This window comes from Cynoglossus semilaevis, chromosome 1, assembly GCF_000523025.1.
Source record: "Cynoglossus semilaevis isolate Cse_v1.0 chromosome 1, Cse_v1.0, whole genome shotgun sequence".
Lineage (NCBI taxonomy): Eukaryota > Metazoa > Chordata > Actinopteri > Pleuronectiformes > Cynoglossidae > Cynoglossus > Cynoglossus semilaevis.
Genome location: NC_024307.1, coordinates 4,975,059 through 4,988,834, shown reverse-complemented (window position 1 = coordinate 4,988,834; position 13,776 = coordinate 4,975,059). Strand labels below are relative to the sequence as shown.

Genomic DNA, 13,776 nt, shown 5'->3' with positions numbered 1-13,776 from the left:
GGGGGATGACAGAAAATATTAGAGAACCACTGCAATAAGGAAACATTGTGAGAAGAAAACTCAAAACTCAAAACTTTTTTAACAAGTCACAGACCACAGCTTGGTGTCAACAGCACCTCCCACAGGAGAAAAAGAAGAGTTTTATGTTCGTAAACAACAGGCCAGAATAGTTTCCCACGTGCTTTTAAACCCACTCTACAGAAAAGTCTTCTTATTATCACGACTCCCATCATCCCCCACTCCATTGTCGTGTTGTTTGTTTCTCTATTCTCCGACTGAAAAGTAATTCCTGACAAATCTGAGCGAGCTGCATAAATCAACATATTTCTTTGTATTTCTGCTTTTGTTCAGAAGAGGAAATGATGAAACCATTGGCCCTCGTGTCTCATACTTGATTGAAAACTCTTATCTGATTAGTATTCTTTTTTGTTCCGGAACGATACAATTAGCGGGACGCATGCTCCGACATCCTGAGAGCCCTGGATGGTGAGAGCAGAATAACTAAGCAGCACCTTCTCCCCCCAGTGAAGTGCAGGAGGCTCCGCAGACACTTGTTCTGACATTCTGCTCCACTCCCAGATGAAATTTTAATTAGAATGCAATTAACGTGAGTTGAGCTGCTCTAGGTAAACGCTGCTGAATACAAAAGCAGAGGAGGTCGAGCAAAAGCTTTGTTTAATGTGTGATTGGAAAATAATTCAACCATTCATTTGTCTGGAAAAGCATTCAATTTGTTGCTGTTTAATGTGGAGCCGGTCGAGAAAATCGTTTAATCAAAATGTCATTTTGCTAACCACGAAACCCAGATGGTTCAAGAAACACGTTAAAAACTGTTTTCTTTTTTTAAACAAACAAACAAACAAACGAAATTCCTCTGAGGGGATTTTACAATGTTTGCAATATTTTCATACAGTATTTTTTTTTCGTGGTCCATTAAAATGATACTAAATAGATTCCATCCTGCACTTATTCTGCTAATTTTGACTCGGTCCCTAAGTGTACAAACTGAAATACAGCCCCAAACGTTTACAAAGTCACTGCTTTTCCTAATGGAACTTTTGTAGCAGAAGTTTGACCTGGTGATCATCATCCCACATTTTTATTTATTAATTTTAAGTGTATTAAGTTTGACCTGGTGATCATCATCCCACAGACTTTCATTTTTATTTAATAATTTTTGTGTATTCATTTAATTTAGGACTTTAAGACACACTACTGTAGATGTCTAAGCCAATGTCTGGCACCTAGAGGTGAGATTTTAAATTGCAGCTCACTACATTCTCCTCCAACCAACTCTCCTTACGACATGTGAGAAGAATGATAATAAACTAAAGCTCAGTTTGTGGTGCAGTTGTCTTACACCCAGAGGGTTGTGGGTGCAATTCTTATTAGTTCTGGGCTTCACTGTGATAAAAAAATAAAAATGTGATTCCCACTTCTTTATCCACCAACAGATTGCCACTGCGATTTGTGCGGAATATTAATTGAGAGGAGCGAATAATTAATTTGACTCTGCTAATTATTCAACAGAACAAACGATGTTGTACTAGTAAAATTAACAGTTGCATTTGCAGAATTAATATTAGAAGTGTTTATACCAACAGCTGCCAGGCAGCGTGGATAAATGTTTAAATGTTTGGGGTTTTTTTTCTTTTTCTTATCGTCTTATAGCCCGTGGAAACATTTGCTCGCGTAAAAACGCCACACAGCCATAAATTATTATTTTGTGAAACCTCTGTTCTGTGAAAATGTTTTTAATCACATGATGAATGGTTGGATTCATCTTTTAAAGCGTTTTTCCTTCTTTTTTCCTCCGTCTCTGGCTTCCTGTGTCTGGTAATTGTGAGGAAGTGGCCTGAAACAAAGACGGCCCTGAGGTCGTTAATGAGCCGCTGATAATTACACTGAGTGACCGTACAGTCACCGAGAGACAGGAAGGGTCAAGGGTCACACTCTCAACTGGGTGATCTCTGTGTGTGTGTGTGGGTGTGTGTACCAATGCATGTAATTATGTGTGTATTTGTACACCAGTATTGCGGGGAGGGGGGGTGGGGGGGGGTGGACTCATGAATCCAAAGCCATGTGTTCAGCTGACCAGCACGTTAAACACTGATTGCCTTGTGACAGAGCATATGATTAGTGCATTGACAGAACGTTGTGTAATGAAACTCACAGCAGGGTCTGGACGCTGCGGCAAACTGTGGACGGCACTTCCTCTTCCTGTGCCACCGACACCTGACGCTCTGTTTGTTAAACATCATTTATTTACATTTTATCTTAGTTTATACTCCCTCAGCAGTGATGACCAGTGGAAATAACCAAACCATTTTGACCAGTTTAACCATCCTTAAAAGAGATGATCGAGTTTCCTGTTGTTTATTTGTGACATCACAGTTGCAGGAGCAAAGTGTTGAGTGACAGTGTTACACTTTTGTGTTTGTTTCCACACTCTCAGTCCCACAGCTGACTCTTATTTATATGATTTAATATGGTATTCCACACAGTAGTAGTTACAGCACAGTGAATACACTTTTGTTCACACCAGGGGTGTGTATTGGCAAGAATCTGGCGATACGAGACACATCACGATACAATGGCAACAATACAATATATTGCGATACACTGGCAGCGATACAATAAATCGCATTACACTGGATACTATCGGTAACACGTGGAACTGTCGTGGTAACAGTGAAATAGGAAATACCAAAATGAAATAAGACGCTCACGCGGTGCATGGGTCACCATCATCAGTGGTTAGTTCGATTTGGCCACATTGACTGACAGGGCTGATAGTTCCCAAAGCAGCCAGTGTGAAAACGACGATTTAAAATTCAAAACGTTACTTGCATCAAAGCAGTTGAAGAAAAAGTAGAGCAAAGGTCACCTGTTGACATGGAGAACACACAGTGTACGGCTGTGTAAATCTGAGATATTTTCTATCGTCTTCTATGTCACCAGTCTGTTGTCACTTTGCAGCGTGACACTGATTATGATTGACAGGTACATAAGTGAGTTAGCAGAAGGTTTTTTTTTTTTGGGTGGGGGGCATTTTGATCTCCAGAGGTGGCACACCACCTGATGGAGGCGCTGCTGCAGGGGCCGGGGTGGACAGCTGTTTGTTGGAATTCTGCCCCGAAGAAACCAGTGGAGGAAATGGTTTTAGGGCCGTTCACGGAGCGTCCTGCAGCTGCCGCCCAGGTGAGTCTAATGACTGTGATTGTGCTGAAGGAATCCTCCTGTAACTGTGGCAGCACGGCCATCCAGACCACGTTCTCCTGCCGGCTGGCCCTTATTTTGGATGTACGGTTAAATAGGTGATTTAGCAAAAGTTTTTTTTTTTTTGGGTGGGGGGCATTTTGATCTCCAGAGGTGGCACACCACCTGATGGAGGCGCTGCTGCAGGGGCCGGGGTGGACAGCTGTTTGTTGGAATTCTGCCCCGAAGAAACCAGTGGAGGAAATGGTTTTAGGGCCGTTCACGGAGCGTCCTGCAGCTGCCGCCCAGGTGAGTCTAATGACTGTGATTGTGCTGAAGGAATCCTCCTGTAACTGTGGCAGCACGGCCATCCAGACCACGTTCTCCTGCAAAGTCACTGCCTTTGTGTCAGCAGCACTCACTCTGCCCTTTATCCGTCAGGCAGCACTAAGGTAACCATAGAAACAAGTCATTAGCTCCTGGAAATAAAAATGAGACTGATTTTTCTTTTCAAACACTGGGAAACAGGATGTTAAAATGGTTCCAGTGGACTGTAGTCCAGTCAGAGTGTGGAAGCTCTGCAGGATCCGAGGCGCCGCTGTGAACAACATGTTGACGTGACTCGCTGGCGCCCATTGGTCACAACGTGTGTACAATGTTGTGTGATTTGTTGTGAAGTCCTCATGTGGAACTGATTCCATTGTGTTTGTTTGTTAGGGGACACACAGATTCCAACATGTTGCTCCTGCACTCGGGACATTCTGCAGTCCTTTAATGATGGGCGGTGTACACAGGGGGGAGGGGCAGCGGGGGCTCCAGGCAGCGGGGCAGCGCTTTGTTTGGTGCTGTTGTTGATTGACAGGCAGATTCTATTCCGCAGGCAAATAGGCGGGGCAGATTAAGTGGAGCACATTGCACTTGGCCCACATGGCAGGAGGATAAAGATACAGAGCAGACGTTGGCTCTCTGGGTCAAACGCGCTTGTAAATATTGTCACTCAGACGGCCTGAGTTGGGCTGATGCTCCATTGTCCCCGCATCAGGAGCACATGTGGTGAACAATGGTGGATTTACTACCATGGGAGTCGAGTAAGTTCACCAAACAACTGCAGTTGTTGAACTTTTTGGACACGGGCTCAGAGACGAACTGCTCCGAAATTAGCAATATATATTTAAAAATTAAAAAAAAGTTGTTAATGTTTTTATTATTACATCTTCAATTCAACGATGATGACAATTGTAATGTTTACATGCCAATATATTTATATATATTGGCATGTAAACATTACCAATTAGTTCTTACAAAAAAATCAATATACAATATATATATATATATATATATAAATATATACATATATACTATATATATATATATATTTATGTACATATATATTTTGGGTTTTTTTCTAAGAAACTAATTTGTATCCTAATTGTTTTTATATACTTTTCAGTAAAATGTTACAGATAATGAAATCTTTTTCTTGAGGATCATTCTCTGAGTCCAGGTCTTCCATAGAACCCTGTGCTGTGTCTGGTTATGTTGATGTCTATAATTGATCTTGTTGTCAGTCTGTGTGTCCAGTTTGCTGACCTCACTCTCCATAGAGCCCCCTACTGTCTGTGTTGTGACCTTTGGCTAAAACATTGGTAAAGTTGGCATGGACCAAACCTCACAGCTCACTCTCATCATCAGTGTGGAGTGAAAGACAACATTTGTGATCATCAGCTGTGGTCAGGATCATATTTCTTTTCGTTCTCTGCTTCATGCCTCGCCTCCACTCTGTGAGATGTAGACTTTTGTTCAGCTGGAGTTGGACTGTCTGCTCCCTGGAGGTGAAGGGTAATGGTTTTGTTATGAGATGGATTCCTCCACTGAGCCAGAGGCGGAGGAGGATGTATGGCATTGCAGGAATAAGAAACTACCACAGGGGAGATGAAATGTTAATGCCGCCTGTACCTCCTCAGCCTGACAAGTTCAACCGATTCATATCAATCTGTTGAATGTGAGCAACAAATGCCCCGGGCAGCGGCTGGCTCATCAGAAGCGTTGAACGTGGGCGTTAGTCTGAATGGGTTAGCTGCTCTGTGGCGTTCGTCTTTGTTTACTCTTGGATTAAACACCAGCTGGTTTCCTGCTGCCATAATCAGACTGATGGGACTGATGGATGCCTCCGTGCCGTGGCAGACACCAGCTGAGGCTGAGGACGAGCCCAGGTGTGAATTCATCCGAGGCTTGTCAGGCGCCGTCAGGGCTGATGTGTTGATGGAGACGTAGACGGTCCAGACAGCCCTGGATGCATCTACAATGGATGCGTATATGCTGACGACTTTGGTTCCAAACAGCGATAGTCTTTTCTTGTAGCAGATCTATTTTTATGAATATATGAGAAAAAGTTCAGTGACTCGGCTTAGTGGCTCAATTGAAGCAAATATAAAAGTAAAATATGAGAAGAAATCCAGCTGTTTTTAACAGAGATTTTCACACCAAATTCATCAAGTTAAAAAATCTGAAAGGATTTGTCCTACAGTCCTTAAACACAACACTGTCTGTTGTGACATAAATGTACGAAGGATAAATTGTTAAACTGTGTTTTCTGTCCTGATGTGCTCAGACTATTATTACAGGTGGGTCTCGACCCAAAGGTTTCAACACACTGGTCTGAATTGTTTGGTTTTTACTGGTGATCGTGTTCCTCTGGTTCTTTGTGTTAAAATGTTTGACATGTTTGTGGCTGTAGAAGTGAGTCTTCGCTCTGGTTTCTGAGTAAAGCTGGAAACACCAGCCATTGACCTTTGAGTCTTCGCTCTGGTTTCTGAGTAAACCTGGAAACACCCAGCCATTGACCTTTGTTTTAACAAATGGAGCTGAGGAAAAGGTTGGACATGAAGCTGGGCTACAGCGCTCTCTGCTGCTCAAACCATGTCTCATTCCAGCAGTTATTTCTGTCAGACTTCTGCCCTGTACTCTCTAAACCCCCCACCACCCCCCCCTCTCCCCACTACTGAGGTCTGGTCTGAACATCTGAGGATCTTGTACCAAATAGGGTCATGTTGCATAGGTTTTGTAATAATATTTTAAGCATTTAAGCACGAAAAGCACGACTTTGAAACTAGATAGATGGATGGATGGATGGATGGATGGATGGATGGATGGATGGATGGATGGATGGATTGTTTGACATTATCTGTGTTCAGCAACATTCTGCACAGCTACTCTCCTGTCTTTGTCTGGGTGTGTTGTGTGTAATAGACATATTATAACCAGAGCCTGTCAGGATGAATTACAAACTGCTTAAATGATGAGGAGGGGAAACAGTGGGCTTTGTGTCGTGTATGTGAGGTTTTACCCCCTTTTCCCTGCCCTTTTTTTCCTCCCACTGAATCCCTGAGTCAGGAAGTCTGTCTGCCCCCCTCACATCGCCTGCAGGGGGGCAGCAGAGCAGCGGCTGACAAACAAAGAGCCGAATCGCTGACTCCAGCTTGTGAGCTCACCCCGGGTCCACGTGTACTAAACCCTGAGGGGAGAGGGGGGAACGCTGGGCTTCCTTGTCCCGACATATTCCTTTCACACACGGAGGAGTGAGAGGATGCGGAGCACGGACCTGCGTTCCCTCGTCACCCGACACACTGCGGCCTTTTTCTTCTTTGGTATGTCGGCTCAGCATGATCAGAAGAGCAACACTGTGTGGGAACTGTTGCATGTGGGCCGGGGGCCGGGAGGTTACAGGCTCAGCATCAATCCCTTTCTGCCCACGTTGAGCATTCCCCACTCAACGGTACAACGGCCCAGAGTTCCCCACAGGCTCCATCATCAGTGCATTAGTGTTTAGTTATCATCCTCTAACCCCTAGCCTGTTGAACGGACGTATACATCATGCCCGTGGGGGCCGAGGGACGCCATCTGAACCTCTTTAGAGTCCCTCAGTGAAAGTCATGCAAATGGACTCTATTATCTCTATCATGACTTCTGTTCTGTGGCTGAGATGCTGAGCGTGGTTGAGGTGGAATGAGAGGGAATAAATTGCAGTAGCTCAGGGCAGGGAATATGCACAGAGGAATTTTATTGCCCATTGTGTGCACATGCAGAACAGAGCCTGTGGCCTGTGCTCCCACGAGCTTTTTATGTGTACTAGTCTGGAGAAACAATGGTGTCTCCTGCTGGAGTTCTCAGGCATCACTGCTCCTCAGACACCACCCAGTGTTGAACATTAATAACTAAGAGTTTTCTAATCAGGGCCGGTAGTTTGATTTGCCGAGGACACGACACGTACAAATTGAGGTTAGTTTGTCTCTAAAGACAAAAAAAGAAAAAAGAAAAGAACAGAATAGATTTGTGTATGAAAAACAACCCAAAAAACATTGCTTTGAACTCCAGTCTTTCTCTTTCCCGTTCAGATGTTCTTCAGTTTCCTCCTGTTTTTCCAAAACATGCAGTAGATATATATATATATATATATATATATATATATATATATATATTAGGAGAGAAACATTACATAAACAAATAAAAGGAGATGTAAATGAGGTTAAAAAAACAAAAAAACTGTCAAAGTAAGGAGATGCAGACGTCAGATCAGATCAGATGTTTTGTATTGTATTAATATTCAGGAAAATGAAAGATTGTGTGTAGTGTTTTCATAGAGAAAAATAATTTGTTGGAAAAATATTTTTAAGAGTAATTATTTAAAATCAATTACTGGACATTTCAGGCGACCCCAGTTAAATTCCAGGGGAATCCACATGGGGGTGCAACCCTGTGGTTGAAAACCACGGCTGTAGACATTCTTGCTTTGCTTTGGTCTGTACTGGAGCGGCGGCTGCATCAGTTAATATCATTGTCTTGTTCATACTAGTTTGAAATGGCTTAAAGTTTCTACAGTGACAAAGTATTCAGACGCAATTAGACGTAACATCAGGAATGAGGTATAATGTGGTCATGAAGGGAAATCAGGTCGGTCGCTGGATTGAAGTGTTAGAGGCATAAAGGAGTAAAATACCACTTCATGTTCAATGTTCCTCTGTGTTGTTTGGTTATTTGTGTCTCTGTTCCTGTGTTTTTGCCCCACAAACTGCTGCTCGTTACATATTTTCCTGTTTTCATGTGTTGTATTGAGAAGCAGTTTAAGGGATTCATTTGTTTGAGCAGGATTCCTGACCGACTCCACATGAAACTAACCTTCAACTTGTTGATATCAGAAAAGTGTAAAACTAAAAGTACCACGGAGCATTTCTCTCCTTTGTGCTTCTACTTTCTGCCCACACATGGTTTTGAATGGAGCGGATCATAGTCTGTAATCGGTTCACGACCCAGCACGTGAAAGCCAGCTGTACCCTGCTAAAAAATCTCATTATCCTCGTACTCCTTATGTGGCCTTAGAAACGCTGCCGCGTGTTTCCCTGCGGTTGACTTTACGAGTGTGTGATATGGGATAAAGTGCTTGGCTGGAATAAAACGGTTGTAGTCACTAACGTCTTAATGTTTTTTCTCTGAAACACATTTCCCCATAAGGTTGGATTAGTCTACTTTCAGTACAGTCATCCATGATGGTTGTATTGATCCCACCCCTGCCCCCCCCTCCATCTTAATGGTCACTTCATCTGCTCCACCCAGGTCGTCTGACGTGACCACCTCAGCGACTGTACAGTTCATTTCACCTGTCCTGGACCGCCTTTCGTTTGTGTTGTGCTGCTTATTGACTTGAATATAGATGGAAGATTAAGAAATCCTCCCCCGCTGCTGCGTCTCTCTCTCTCTAGACGGCCCACTGATTAATCACGCTTACATTTTCCCAGCAGCCTGCGGGACTGTGTGTTGTGATAGCCTCTGATTGGAGAAGTGCAAATAAATAATCACTGTGTGTCTTCACTGTGGCAGCGAATGATTAATGAAGGATAGAAGTGGAGAAGAAGTACGCCGGTATTTTGGGAAGGCTCTGAAGATATGTCTCCATCACGAATGGACATCACTTGTGATGGAGATGGTCTCTTGCGTTAATAATTGCCCTCGTTTGTCTCTGGTTAATTTGATAACCTGTCTGTGCTGGGTGACGGACCAAATCATTAAGAATCTGGGTGTCTCTCAGTCGGAGATTATTTTTTTTGAACACCAGGTTGCCTTCTTGCCAGGAGAACTTCTTCGCCGACGTGTATGCCCTTGGCACAACATTCATGCTGAGGTATTTGAGGGATCGTGGGTGGGATTTGAAGTTCAACATGTGTATTGAGAGTTTGACGTTACTCCAGATTCTCTGCAAACCTGCAGCAGTGTCTGAGGAGCCGAGTGAAAATACACCGGAAGAGATGAAAGCAGCTGTTAATCTTTGTCAGCAGTGCCAGAGGTGGGAAAACGGCAGTCTGCAGAGCAGGGAAAAACACGTCTTCATTATCATCTGTCACCCATCAGCTTAAAAATGAACATTCTCCCGATGTTTTTTTTTCTTCTTCTTCTTCTGCCTGAACCAATTTCGGGGTAATAGCTGAACATTTTCCCAACTGAAAGTAGTTTTCTGGAAGCCTAAAAGCCTCTTCTACAAAGTCAGTTGTCGGAGGATTTTCCTTTGGATTCTAATTGCAACCTTCTCAGCTCTACTTCCAGGGGCCCCTTAATTGGCCCCTTTATCTCATTTACTAACAAATAGGTCCTGTGGAGCCGCAGCCCTGAGCTTTGTTCACCTCCACACGGCCCAACAGTGGAGCTAGTTAAGGCATATTAGCATGATGTGTTCATGAAAACAAGGAAAAACAATGAAAGCATTGGCAAACAGAATGACGGCCCCTAACTTTTACCCTAAATGCCCTTTCTTTTGTTGTTTTGAGCCCTCCTAAAGCTTCTAACTTGCCAGGATTTCTTTGTGGTCCACACTGAGGGTAAGGAGGGGGGATTGTTGTGACTGAGATGATGGGTGTAGGGTGTCTGGAGCCGCAAAGCTTTATGGATAGGGCTTTGAACACAAAAACACCGGAAAAGGGGGTTTAGCCACAAAAAGGGGGGTTTGTCACACACTGTGTGCCAGAAACCCCCCCCCATCATTAAAGGGTGAACCTTGGCATATACACAGAGCACCTCAATTTTCAAAAGCCACTGAAGGATCTGTTGGCATCAGCCGATTCCTCTAGATGTGACGTCCAAAGTCTTGGAAGAACAAACTTCTATTGATGGACAGAGAAACATGAGCAGAGAAGCTGCTTTTCTTCTCTGCGTTGATACAAGGAGCTGCTCACATCTACTGATCCTCACTCTGATCTCGCTGCAGCAAAGCAGGTTTTCTTGAATATTGATAAGCCTTTTTTTTTTTTTTTTTCTTTTCCTGTTTCCTGCACCAACTGTTCCATTTATCCTTGGCCGACTGGGGATTCCCGTCTTTGGGAACTGGCTGTGCTGTGACAGAGCTGCGATGATCATTTTTTTCCCTGTTTCTTTCTCAGGCAGAAAATGATTTACCTCCTCATGGACAGTGGTGATCTGGCGCAGAGCCAGGCCCTCTGATCGAAGAGACAACGTGACTGTACTCCCTGCTGCTCCCTCCCTCCCTCCCTGTCTCTCCTTCCTTCTTTGTTTTGACTGCATCTTCTTCTCCGTGATATAAACGTCGGGAGATTTTCTTTCTTTTTCCATTTTAATCAATTTTTCCCCGTTACTTCTGCACTGCTATCTCCCGTCTCCCACAGTTTTTTATTTCTAACCTCATATCATACTCACTAAAGACGCACTCACACTAGGACCAGTTGCTTCGTGACGTGCTAAAGTGCCCACTGCCCTCCTCCCCTCTCCCCCTTTGACCCGCACTCACATTACCGCAAAGGCCAGCGAGCTAAGGCCCAGAGGCCTCCGACTCTTACGTCACTGACTATTATTTAGACGAGGTGAAAGTAACGCGGTCGAGAGCGACTCTCACAACAACGGCTGCGAATGGTCTTCAAAATAGTCCGCCCTCTGATCAACAGGATGTCATCTTTACTGTGAACGACATATCTGCAGCATCTGACTGTGATATGGACACACACACACACACACACGCGGCTGCAACGGTTGCTTTGTGAACTATTGCCAACGTCTTGTATTTATCGACTGCGTGCGGACGCGGTTCACAGATTTTTGTGCAGGCAGCAGGAGATGTACTTAACTGCGAATGTGCGCAAGTTTTGCGCCGTGTTCTGCGCTTTGGCCCACCACTTTCAAATGCAACATAACAGACTCCCAAACCCCCCTGGCCCTCCTCCCCCCACACACACTGTATAACAGGACTTGACTGTCCTTTGGTCCTACAACACTGTACTATTTAGTCGATGTCTGCTTACATCGAGAAAAGTCACATGACATTCATGTAACATATCCGTGCAGGTAATGTTGTGACCTAAGGGAGCGATTTGGAATTTTCAGTTTTAAGCAGCATTTTTAACCTTCTCTGATTGTAGGACTCTAAAACTCTGGAGTACTGCGTATGTCAGAGTACATGGAGCAGCTGTATTAGCGGAGGGGATCTAACCGCAGACATGAATATTTCATGCAGTAATAATATGCAATATTGAAGATTTTCCTTGAATCCTTCCCTTGAATCATTTTTATGATTGAGGCTGAATTCACAGATGTTACATATATGCATGGCTTTACCTAATTTACAGAGAGTGTGAGTCTGAGCAGCCTTGGGCTGTCAGCAGTCAGAGCGCAAATGATGCCCCCATTTGGTATTCTGTGTCCAAGGCCAGGCACCACAGGAACAAAAGGCTTGTCGAACACCTTTGCTGGAACAAAGAGCTCTTCTAAAAGGCCTTGGTTGAACGTGTGGAATGTGCGGAGTGAGATATTGCTCAGCTAGCTGGACATCGCGTCCACTGCTGTGTGTTTGGCTGGGATCTGTTTGTCTTCATCTGAGGATTTATAGAAAAAGAAAAAAACCCCAAAAACCCGATCCCTCAGGGGTTTGACCACTTTCTCTAAACACCCGCACTAAGTGAAGAAAGTAAACTATCAATTCAACAGCCGAGCAGGAAGAAGACGCCAAACAGCCACCAACCTCGGAGCTGTGCATCGACGAGACCCAGCTGATAGTCCGCTAGGCCTCTCACTTCTCACTTCCTCGTGTTGTAAAAAAGAGAGAGAAAAAAAGTAGCTGTTAAAAAGTGTGGATTTAGTTGATGTGATAACCAGACAGCACCACAGGGATCGTCTGTTTCTCTCTCTCTCTCTCTCTCTCCAGATTGGCCAGTTTTGTTTTCTCTCTCTCTCTCTCTCTCTTTCCAGATTGGCCAGTTTTGCAAAGTAAAAGACGTGCATTCTGCTACGATAAACATTTGTTAACTCGTCTTCCCATAGTCAGGATGTTTGGGCCTCGGGCATTAGGTGTTTTGAGTGATTTAGAATAAAGGAGAGGAAGTGAGAAAAACGAAATGAATGTTTATACCAGTGGTCCCCTGATTGCAGACAGACTTTGGAAAGGAGACAGACTCATTACCAGACTAATCCTCAGCGCCACACAGGAGGCTTGGATCAGCTTTGTCATGCGTTTGACAGCTCGCTCCTCCATTACGGTCCCTGCGTGCCTGATACTGTGTCACTGACAGGTAACCTGGGTCTGGTTATTTCTCTGGTCGTTCTAAAAAGCCCCCACCCTGTGACCCCTCCATCTCTAAGAGTCGGAAGAATGCACATATTTATACATGGGAGGCCATACATCTGGGGAACGCTGACACCCACGGCAAACACTCTTCTCCGACCCACTGAGATATAGCCACAGTGGTTGACTCTGAGCAGGAGGGTTTTATGGTGAGCAGGCATTTGTCTCATACTTAATGATCAGCATCCTGACCTCGCTAGTAAATCTTTTCTGGGTGGGCCTTCCTGCTGCCAGGGCCTGCTGGCAGAGTATGACATCATCCCCTCGGCTGAATGTGTGCGTTCACGTGCTCACTCACGTCGTGGTCACTTAATCATCACTGGAGCCTAGCAGTGCCTGGGTCAGGACTGGAGTGACCAGGCCGCACAGCCTTCCAGACGGGACCAAAATGAAGATTTGCTTTGACCAAACTGAGATGTGGCAAATGGAGAAGGATGCAGCGACGTGGACGCCCTGATGTTCTTCCTTTAGGTCACGGTTACACTCAGCTGTAAGATTGATGTTACTCCTCCCTCACCTCGGGGGCACGGGGCTGTTTGGTGGTGTCGAGGGCAGCCCATCAATAAGACGCCGCGGACTGATGTGCAGCTCTGGGGAGGTTTCCTATTGATTATCCTTTGACTCTAAAACACAGCACCGTACGTGATACACACAGACATATTCAAGTCCATGTTGATCATGTGTCACTTTGGCGTTTTTAAGTTCGGCAGCGGACGTTGTAAGCTTACAACGTGGGATGTGAAATCAGCAGAAATTCCTTCACTTCTGAGTCTGTGATGGATTGTGAAGGTCTCCAGCAGCGCAGGTCTGACTCATTGGGCTGAAGTCATTATCACTGCATGATGTGGAGGCTGGCCGCGGCCCAGTGTTCCCATCTCCATTCATGGAGAGCTATGCCGCCCCGCTAATCAGCCACAGTGTGAGGTAGGTTCACTGCAGGGGAGGAGGGGGGCGAGGGGTGGGGG

The 13,776-nt window shown here is 44.7% G+C and overlaps 1 protein-coding gene across 1 annotated transcript in view; it reads left to right on the top strand.

Annotated features, from left to right (window-relative positions):
* Positions 1 to 13,776, top strand: part of kif26ab (kinesin family member 26Ab) — a 117,638-nt gene that overhangs the window by 82,079 nt on the left and 21,783 nt on the right. The gene's annotated exons all lie outside the window — the stretch shown is intronic.